This window comes from Ctenopharyngodon idella, chromosome 14 (genome assembly GCF_019924925.1).
Source record: "Ctenopharyngodon idella isolate HZGC_01 chromosome 14, HZGC01, whole genome shotgun sequence".
Taxonomy (NCBI): domain Eukaryota; kingdom Metazoa; phylum Chordata; class Actinopteri; order Cypriniformes; family Xenocyprididae; genus Ctenopharyngodon; species Ctenopharyngodon idella.
The window spans coordinates 22,070,204-22,081,745 of NC_067233.1; positions in this window are offsets into that span (position 1 = coordinate 22,070,204).

Genomic DNA, 11,542 nt, shown 5'->3' on the forward strand with positions numbered 1-11,542 from the left:
AAAACACTGCAGAAGCCAACAAATTAAGTCATTTTTGTTTGAGGAAATCGATTAAATCACTTAAAGTCGGCATGAAAGGAGTGTTGCGCTAGTCTTTTCTTCTCTATTGTGCCGTATATGCGAGTGAAACGCTTCTGGAACAAGAACAAATGTAGGGCGGGGCTTGATTTTGTCTGTGGGGAATTGATTGGATGGTTGTGGTTTGCTATCGGTGGATCTCATGTGAGTGACAGGTTGCCCCGCCCTCATCATCAGAGAAGAGAAGAGATGCTGCAAGATTACGAGGAACATGAATTTAAAGTAGTGGTTGATTATGATTTTTAATTTTAGTTAGTGTGTAATGTTGCTGTTTGAGCATAAACAACATCTGCAAAGTTACGACGCTCAAAGTTCAATGCAAAGAGAGATATTTTCTTTTACAGAATTAGCTGTTTAAGAACTACAACAAATGGCTGGTAGGGACTACAACGAGCTTCTTCCCAGGTTGGTGACATCACTAACCCTAAAATTTACATAAACCCCGCCCCCGAGAACACACAACAAAGGGGGCGGGGCCATGTTGGGCTGCTTTAGAGAAGAGGAAGAGTTGTTGTAGTAGAGTGTTGTTATCATGCCGTAATTTTACACTGGACTGTTTCACAAACGAGGGTCAATTCAACACTGGATTTGCACAAAAGATTAACATGACGGCACATGCTAGTGGATGAGTTGAATCAACTCCACAGCAACTACATAAATTTATCCACTAACCATTCAGAAACGTCTAAAAGTTGTAACTTCTTCCTGAGTCTCTCCATCAGTGTCGACTCCGGTTTGAACAATGTAAGGCTGAACACCGTTACTGACAATCTTCATTTTGGCTGCGTGAGATTCTATATATTCGATAAAAGTGTCAGATTTTTTTCTTAAGCGCTTGTTTCAAAGCAGCTTCTCTAAAATAAACAGGAAAATAACAGAATCAGTGATGCAAACTTCATCAAACTTCATCAAATTCTGCTGTAAAGCAGCTCTAAAAAGACAATATTGTCATTATTCAGATCAATTCAGCTCTCATCTGATAGTGTCAGCCCAGTCAAATAATCTTTTAAACCTCAACTCGCAGTGGCGAGATATATAAATAAACGTATTTATGAATTGAAAGGTGAATTAACAGTATGCAAAGAAACCATCACTGCACAAACAAACAAAGTGACATGCAGCATCATAATAGCATGTGGTTCCTGATTCACGGGTGTGGAAAGAACACTAACAATACATATCTGTCAACAAACAAACACAGGTCGACCTCAAGCGCTCGCCAGCAACATAAACGTCAGTTTCAGCGTCCGAGAGGAACCCGTAATTTGCGGCCCTGCAGAGCTAAATGAAGAGCTCGAGCTGGCTGTGTTTACACTGCGTGTCTTTGCTCTGTCATTACGCTGGAGTTCAGCACATCAGCGCCGGTTCTCTCGGCACAATCGCTCGGGTTTGCGGTCTTCTGCGACGCCAGTATGTGGCTGTTGATCACACAACTAACAATACATGTGCTTTCCACAACCAAAAAAGAACCAATGAATACATAGAAAAGCAAACCAGTCATTTTTAGCATCCTGAAAATGTAATTTTACAAACCATAAATCTTTTTTCTGGACACACAATGATATTTAGGTCTGCATTCAGACCACTTTAAATTAATTCTATAACTAGATAGAATTATCAAATATTACACTACTAAAAAATTATGTTCTTCCTCAGTATTTCTGTCTTGTTTTCCAGCACAAATATCTTAAAGATTCTTAAATCAAGATACATTTACTGGAGAAGCAAAATGACTGAAGATATTATTGAAAAATGTATCAAAATGAAGTGAGTTTTTGCTTAAAACAAGAAGAAATATCTGCCAGTGGGGTCAGAAAAATAAACTTAATTCAAATGGAAAACTAGTTTATTTTTCTGACCCCATTGGCAGATATTTCTTCTTGTTTTAAGCATTCTGATACATGTTTCATTAAACAACAAGACTTAATTTCTTAAAATGTCATTTTGTTTCTCCAGCAAATGTATCTTGATTTAAGATTGTTTTTGTACTGGAAAACAAGACAAAAATCCTGAGCAAGAATAATTTTTTTTCAGTGTATTTAATAATTTAGTTGACAAATAATAAAAATGAATCACTTTTTGTTGTAGTGAAGATCGTATACGTGTCTGAGCGTCAGACACTCACTTTCTAATGGCAGGAAACGTGGAAACACAATATTGTTTTAGTCCGGTTGAGGTTTGCCTTCATTTGTGCTTCCTGACCAAACTCTCCTAAAAGAAAATACTTTCTCCTCTGACCTCAAAAGATCACGTGATCATGTGAAATCTCAGAAACACATCATTACGCTCTTGTAGACACGGCGAAACGTGACGGAGCAACATTCGCTGTGAGGAAACGGTGGTGTGAGGATCCTGTTTTCAGGGTCATCGTATGCAGAGACATCTGGAAGCGATCGCTGCATTAAACTTCAGCGTTATGTGGAGTTTAATTCTGAACAGACACTCATGACAGGACAGAGGAAGTGATGGAGAGCTGAAATCATTGCCATTTGGAAGAAGTTAATGGTTGTTTTCAATGTTTTTGTTCTGCAGACTCTGAATATGCAGCTGTAAATTTTGTCCTGGTTTGTCAAATATCTGTCACTGAGTTTACATAAAGTGCCCCATTATACTATTTTAAAGGTTCTTAATGTTGTTTGTCGTCTCCTACAACAGGTTTACATTCATCTAAGGACAAAACTGCTTTCATTTTCTCATAATATCCACTGCAGCATCAGCTCTTTTCTCACAGTGTCTGAAACGGTTCGTTCAAAGATTCGGTCTCTCTAAACCCCGCCTTTCTGATAGCTGCTCTGCTCTGATTGGTTAGATGGCCCAGTCTGTTGTGATTGTTCAGAAATCAAATGCATATCTGAATCTCAGCTCACAATGATACGAACAGCAACGATGGCGTTGATTTTACCGTATCTCATCAAAGTGGATTTGCTTTGGCAGCAGAAAACAGCGTCTTCTCGACATGAACAACACAAACCAAACTCTTCCAGTCTCAGATACAACTACAGTGTTTGAGGGCGGGGCAAAAAGACGCTGTTTAGCCAATGAAGACCTCAGGCTGGCATTATGCAAATTAGTTACAAACATATAAATATAAAATAAGCTACAGACTGCAGTAAATGATGTTCTTCCTCAGTATTTTTGTCTTGTTTTCCAGTATAAATATCCAAAAATTCTTAAATCAGGATACATTTACTGGAGAAGCAAAATGAAAAAAATATCAAGATTATTTGAGTTTGAAAGAATAAATATCGTTCAGCGGGGTCACTTGTTATTAAGTTTATTTTTATGACCCCACTGACTGAATTTTATTGCACTGCATAACACATATTATAAAATGACTGACCTTTTTAAGCGCACCAGTGGCTTATTGTATTGGCTGATGATAATAATTCAGTGTGGATGTTGTGCGATTATTGTGCTTTTGTAGCTCATTAATGTGAGTATTTTTCCAGCAGCAGGCAGAGGGTAAATTACAGCGCTGGCTGTGAGACGACTGACTACACAATGTTCCTTTCAGCGGCTGGCAGCGCGTGTTATAAGACCCTCAGATCCTGCACATTAATCTTGGTGGTCCTGAATCTTGAGGTTTCCTTCATGAATTTGCTCATAAAATCAGTGTGTACATGAATCTCTCAATGGGGCGGCAGCAGAAGCACGTCAGAAACACTATTCTCAGACGCCATAAAGTGAACTCAGTAAATGCGGGAAGGTTTAGCTAATTCTGCATCTGATGGCGTTTCCATACGTTTGACTTTTATGACTCAACTTTGAAACTACAACACACACATCAGCGGGATATGCTAATATTTGCAACTTTAAATGTAGAGCTGTGTGATAATATAGTTACATTCTGCAATGATATATCAAGAAATCTGCAGCTGATATTTGCTATAACTGAAATGTTAAATCTACCGTCAGTCTGGCATGACCGACCTACACACGCGTGTGATTTCTGCAGGTCATGTCTCATCGAGGGATGAACTCTGTGTCACGGTAGCAGGTGTGACATCACCACAGTTGCAACAGTGTAACGTGGGAGGTGACCCTTGACCTTAAAAGGTCAGGAAAGCGGTCAGTAGGTCAATGAGCAACAGACAGCGTTAAACACGCTCACAGATGACCTGTGAGAAACTTCTGTCCGGTGTTTATACAATTCAGAACCGTTTGACATCCTGACGGCGGAGTGACAGCCAGCAAAACCTGATCTAGAGATGGCAAATGTACCAGTAAGTCAATGATAACATCTTTTTAAAAAAATAAATAAATAAATAAATAAATAAAATGCAACACTTTTCTGCAATATCAGACACCACAATAATACAAACAAAATTGGCTTTGGCATGTAAATAACTAATAACCACTGTAAATAAAAGTCACTGAGCAGCTGAAACATCAGACACCAGATAAAGTTAATAGACAAACTAACTTGTGAAAGTCTAGTCTGAAAGTTTAAAATGGTTTAACAAGCTGTAAGTTTGAAGATACGCTTTTGAAATAATTTTAAAAGCTTGACGTTTCAAGGTTTTCACTTTGAAGTAAGTTTGAAGTATTTTTAAAAGCTTAAAGTTTAAAAGACAGACAGACAGACAGACAGACAGACAGATAGATAGATAGATAGATAGATAGAACGATAGATGATAGATAGAACGATAGATAGATAGATAGGATTGATAGATAGATGAATAGAACGATAGACAGAACGATACAATGATAGAACAATAGATAGACAGAACGATAGAAGGATAGATAGATAGATAGAAGGATAGATAGATAGATAGATAGAACGATAGAACAATAGATAGATAGATAGATAGATAGATAGATAGATTCAGTTAATATTTTTATTTAAATTATTATTTTATTAAACCTTGTAGACCAAGTTGGAAGAACACTTCATTTCCCAGAATGCATCACCTGTGTGAAATTTCTTTGTTCAACTTCTTGTGAACGTGGCCAATTCAATCCAGATTTCAACTTACAAATGAACGAGAGACAATTCTTAAATTTTGAATGTTGCACAGATCAAAATCACAACATTTGAGACTTAAGATCATCTCACATATGATGCTGTGAGTGACACGAAAGATCAACTCCGTTTGTTATGATAAACCAGTTCAATCATACAAATATTAAAGTCCCCCTGTGGTAAAAAAAAGTTTTTAATGTTGTTTATATGTCTATGTGGTGTTTTTAATATGCTTTAAAGGGGACCTATTATGCAAAATTCACTTTTACATGGTGTTTGGCTATAAATGTGTGTTGGCAGTGTGTGTACACAACCACCCTATAATGATAAAAATCCAACCACTCCTTTTTTTTCATCCCCATAAATCATAAGCAGTGTCTCAGAATAAGCCGTTTCCAGATCCCTGGCAGTGTGACGTCACATTAGCCACAGGCCCCGCCCACGAATGTTGACAGACTCTGCCGTTTTAACATAGAACCGCCCTGAGCGAGTTCACAGCGAGTTGTACAGTCTGCCATTGCTGCACTGACGAGAACGCCTCCCAAGCGTTTTAGATGTTCTGTAGCTGGATGGATTAATCCACAAAGCTCTCTCCATTTACTCCCAAAATCTGAGCCGCTGAAGACAAGGTGGATTCATTTTGTTTTCGAAGAAAATGGTCCTTCAACTCTACCAAAATTCATCTGCGTGAATCATTTCACACCAGACTGCTTTGTGAACGAATGTCAATACAAAGAGACAATACAAAACAGAGATTGTGCTAAAAATTTGTTACTAAAGGATGGATCAGTACAAACTGTTCGTGATCCAGCTTACAGTCTCCAGAGTGATACTGGATACGGCAGTAATGAAGGTGAGAACACTTTATTACAGTTCATCGGAGTTGATTTACAGATATAAAGTTTACCAGTTTATTAAGCACCACCCGAAAAGGCATAAGGACTTTATATATTTGTTTACTGTTAGTTGTAACGAGTGTTTCTGTGTAATTCGCTGTGTATGTTGATGATAATGCAAAGGAGAGAGAGAGAGAGTTTATGCATAATATTTTAATGCACACTTGCACTGTTTTATTCAGCTCTTACAGAGATTTTCTAGAGTGAAAACGGACGCTTCAACTTTTGTGTGAAGTACAATAAATGTCATAAAACTCATTGGTAAAGTCGAACGGGTCCGGTACAGCAGGCTTGTGCTAATATAGTGGATAAAAACAAGAAGACAATATAAGTTATAACCGTAACTGAACTTAACTATACCTGTTCTATCTCCATGCAGCATATATTCGCAGTTTCTGACATTATAGTGCGTCCTGACTGAATCCTGACACAGGAGAACGAGCTCTTGAAGCTCCGCCCTCTTAGGCCAAGCGCAGCAGCTCATTTGCATTTAAAGGGCACACGCTGAAATGGCGCGTTTTTGCTCAACCCCAAAAAGTGGCAATTTTAACATGCTATAAAAAATGATCTGTGGGGTATTTTGAGCTAAAACTTCACATACACACTCTGGGGACATCAGAGACTTATTTTACATCTTGTAAAATGAGGCATAATAGGTCCCCTTTAAGACAAGCCATGTGCAAATTCATTAGTCAACACCATTGCTGAGTACTTTCTCATGCAGTGAACCAAAGACAGTCTCAAAAACACGGTTCGAAATCGCTGGTGTTTCTTACATCACAACCTACCTTGTAACCAATCACGTCAACGTGCCGGCGGGCTTTAGCATATCATTAACTATTACCACTCTGAAGAAGGCAGCTGAAATGGGAACATGGTTTGTGTAACATTAGCAACACATTATTAGCTGTTTGATAACGTAGTGAAGCAAAAGGCTAATCATATTAATAACCGTTACATGTCTGACCTTATAAAAATGATACCATTGTGCAGCGTTTACCTCAGTAAGTTGACCAAGTGGATCTCTGAGCTTGTGCGAGTGAGTGGAGGCTGAGCTAATTAGCATATTCATAGATCTGTGCATACTAAATGAAGCAAGGGTGTAGAGTTAGATTCAAGCTATTTTAAGGCATGAAAAAATTTATAGGAAAAAAAACATTCAAATATGTCATTTTGGTGATCAAAGATGAGTTTTAAGGGATAAAAATTATTGACTACAGGGGGACTTTTATATTTTCACTCTTAAAAATAAAGGTCCCAGTGATGCCATAGAAGAACTATATTTGGTTTCCCAAAGAACCTTTCAGTGAAGTTCTTAAAAGAACCTTTAGTGTAATAGAAAGATTCTATGGATGTTAAAGGTTCTTCATGGAACCATCGATGCCAATAACCTTTTAAGAATGTATTAAAGCAAAATACAGTTTCATGGCTGAAACAGAAATATTTCTGGCATCAGCCGCCAGTGGCAGGTGTGGCAACAAGTTAATTTTAGGCCCTGGTTCTGCCGTTACAGATCTTTACCAGCCCACAAAAACATCACAGAGGAAATTCTCCTCTTTTTCTCTTTGTCTCTCTCTGCGTCTAGCTGTGCGCCGCTGAAAGCCGTCAGCAGATATTTGAGCGTATGAACTTCAGCTGAGAGACGTGATAATGGATTTAAGAATTACCTGCTGTACAGAACACAGATATTTCTGTCTTTAACTGTGATACACACTCACACACATGCACAAATATTATCCTACACGCCGTCTGTGTTTGCTTTGCTCTGCGAGAGTGTGAGACGCAGGTTACGTGAATAAAATATTACGAGTTTCGGGGCTGAATGGAGCTTTGTTGTATTAAAACGGTAAAATGTTTCCGGTTCAGTCGTCGCCTTCATATTGAACTGTGGGTTTAGATTTGTGCGCAGCTATTTTTAGGGCTGAACTGGGCATGTATGTGAGATGGTCTGTCTGTGCCGAGACTTTAACGTGTCTATAACACTCGCTCATGATCTATATTCACACACTGACAGGTCAGTTAGTCAGAGCCCAAATAGTGAACCCAAAATGACCCTTTTACAAACTTCTATGCTTTGATATTAGTATTATGAGAGATCAAAATGTCCTTGCCCTTTTGAGTTCACTGTAAATTTACCATTTGTTCTTACTTAAATTGGGATGTAAAATCCACTTAGTAACTACTAAACATCTGTACTTTATTCGGCTGCACCATTTGTTTTTAAGGCAGAACTTTCTGTAATAGTATTAGGATTTTCTGTTGATCAGTGCCAAAAAAAGCCATGTTAAATCCACTGTGATTCACACATGCATAATCACAAAATCACAATCACTCCTTGAATGAATGAATGAATGAATGTCTCTCAGGGTCACAGATCAACAGCACACGCTTTTGATTAAACAGTTTCAGTGCAGGGATATGACTGAACATACAATATGTGACTACAAAATACACGTGATCACATCAACGAACAAAACGCCAAAATACTGAACTGATGAAACACTCACAAACCTCATTCTGTGTTTGTTGGGTTCAGTCCAGTAGTAATGTTTTCTGATTTTGTTTTCACATATTTCACAAACACAAACATCAGTTTGTTCCAGAAACTCTGAGCTCAGTGATGGATGATGCACATTTTGAGATATTGTTCTTGATTGTGCGTGAGCTAAAAGGAGGTGTTTACAGGTGAGGGACAGTCAATATATGATACACATCTACAATAAATATCACAAACACACAAGTTTGTGTACTTTGTTTCCAAACATAATCTGCTCTGTTCACAGTGTTTGTGCAACTGTGCTGATTTTCCTCAAACATTCGGCTCAGGGTTTGATCTAAACCTCCAGCATGAACTTCTGCAATTAATTAAATGTCAACACTTATCATCTGAGGACACTCAGGCTGGTAAACACTTTCAAACTATCATTGGTCCATGGTGATGATGTAATAGGTGGGTGTGGTTCTGAGGCCCCGCCTTCTTTAAGGTGTTGAGGCCTGTTCACACCAAGAACTATAAAGATAACGATAAAGATATAGTTCTAAAAATCGTTCTAAATATAAAACAATAGCAAACTGCATACCACAGCTATAACGATAATGATGATAAATGATACTTTCAGAACGATTTTTTTCCAGCCGTTGAACGATAAAAACATTGACAGCCAATCAGAATCCATTCTAATTTAAGGGCTCGCGCATTTAAAACGGCAGACGACATTGCGGAGAAGTTAATCGCCGAGGTCCAGAAAAATCCACCACAGTTTGACAAGTCAAACCCCCTTTTCAAGGATACTTTAAAAAAAATGGATATATGGAAAACAATTGGTCATACCCTCGCAAAAAATGGTGAGAAGTATTAACAATGAGATCATTATGCCAGGCTAGAAACAGTGTAACATAAAATGACCTCAGGTATCCAGCGCTAGTTTCTACAACATTGTCCTGCTTCCTTTGAAGTTGCAGGGAAAAAGACTACGTGTTGTTTTTATTCCACTATATTGACTTTGTGCTAAATTCACTGTTAGATTAGATCGATTACACTAGCTATTCACTCGAAACATAGCATGCTGAGGACATCTGCTGGTTAAAGCTGTGTAAATGCAACAAGAACAGCAAAAACATGTTGTACACAGTTTGAAACCGCAGCGCACGAACTTAGAATAAACAGACCGTTATCGTTCGTTGGTGTGGACGCAAATATAGTTATCGTTATAGTTATCTTTAATTATCGTTCTTGGTGTGAACGGGCCTTTAATCTTCTCCGGTTCATTCTGATCAGTCGGTCGAAAAACATGAACACACTGGAGAGCTGCTTTTTAGTAGAAACTGAAGCTGTGACTGGAGTGCCTTCATGAGTTATCAGAAATTTCCTACTTTCCACTTCTGAAGTCGTGATTACGTGATTAAGTGCTTTGTTGTCGGAAAGAACAGGAATCATGGTGGACACCAGGTTTATTCTTGCCTATTTATTGGGAAAATCTTATTAAAGCCAAAATTATATAGCGTCCCATTCATTGACATCCATATAAACATTCACTGCGCTATCTAGCTAGTCAGCTTGCTGACGATTCTGGAATTTCGGTCAAATACAGGCTATTTTCACTGTGTATAAAACATACAATACACTTCAAATGATTATTCATATATGTAAATATGCACTACTGTAACGACAAGACCAGGCGATGTTGCTGTTGTGGAAAAAAATAATAAAGAATACAATCACAATCGTTCACCCCTCCACCATGTTTAAAGTTTATGACATGCCCAACTCTGAAACTTGGGTATCAAAATTATACCCGAGCTTCCCACTGGTAAATACGACTTGAGAGGGTGTTCATGTCCAATTTCCAACTAGGAAAATCGTATTTAACAATTCCGATAGCACGTGAAGGTAGCTCAAACACATCCACCATGCTTTCTTAAATGCTGTTTTCTGACCGTTGTCATTTTTGTTGCGTGTTTATTTTGTTATTGAGACTTGAGAGGAAAGCATGCAACACATTCATCAGCGCATGGACGATGTCGGGATGTTTTGCTCACATACTTCAAACCAAAGACTTTATATATAGAAAAATGGTGAAACACACAATATGGCAGAATATGTCCCGCCTTCTAAATAATAGCCAATCGCTAATTGGTAAAGTCATCGCATCACTGCAGTGGCCATTAGAAGCTCCGGTTCCTATAGAAACAGTCAGACGCGCACTTTCTATAAAGACGCGCTTAGGACTGCGCATGCGCAATAGCTTGATCCAGCCTGAAAAATAGTTTTTTGTCATGATTGGAGCGTTTAGAAACAAAATTTATGATTGTTGTCAGATTTCACTGTTGATTTAAAATACGAAATTTAATCAAAAGCTTGGCAAACAGCTTTGGAGAATTTGATGTTTCCCCATTCAAAGAGATAGGCGCTGCATTTGCATGACCGAGAGGCGTTTCTAAGATGGCCGCCGATTCAAACTACTTGTGGACTTTGCTTCAAACTTATCGCTGCTTTACCATGTATTGTGGGGTTTCATGTGTGGTTTCAGTACCTTAGAGCGGCTGAGACATGAGCTGTGCGTCATCTGAAGGTTCTGGATCCAGTCACTGTTCTCCACCGGAGCTGCTCCTGTCAGTTTGACTGTTTGAAAGGGACTCAAACCTGTAGGTAAATGCGGTTACACAACATGAAGTTCCAACATCCACCAGCAGAGGGCGGGAGTGACGTCTCTATGACAACTTCATAACAGTCCGACACATTGATTGGATCGAAGGAGTCGCTCCAAACATCTGTTTGAGATGGCAGCTTTATTATTGATATAAGCGTGTGGAAGCAGCTCTCCATAATAATATTTTTGAATCATATACAAAAGTCCTGTTCCCTAAACACAAGAGACTTTGAAAATCCCTGACATCACCGGGGAAATCAGTCTTACAAGACATGTCTGTTTTTCTACGTAATGAAGGTAAGAGGCATCCAGACTCATTAACCCTTACAGTCCTGGACTCTATTCACATCTATACTATTACAGATTCACAGATGGAGAGGACAGCTAAATGTATATGTAAAGAGGTTTCAGCACATGATTTGTATTATAAATTGCCTTTGGAAAGGATTCTGTAG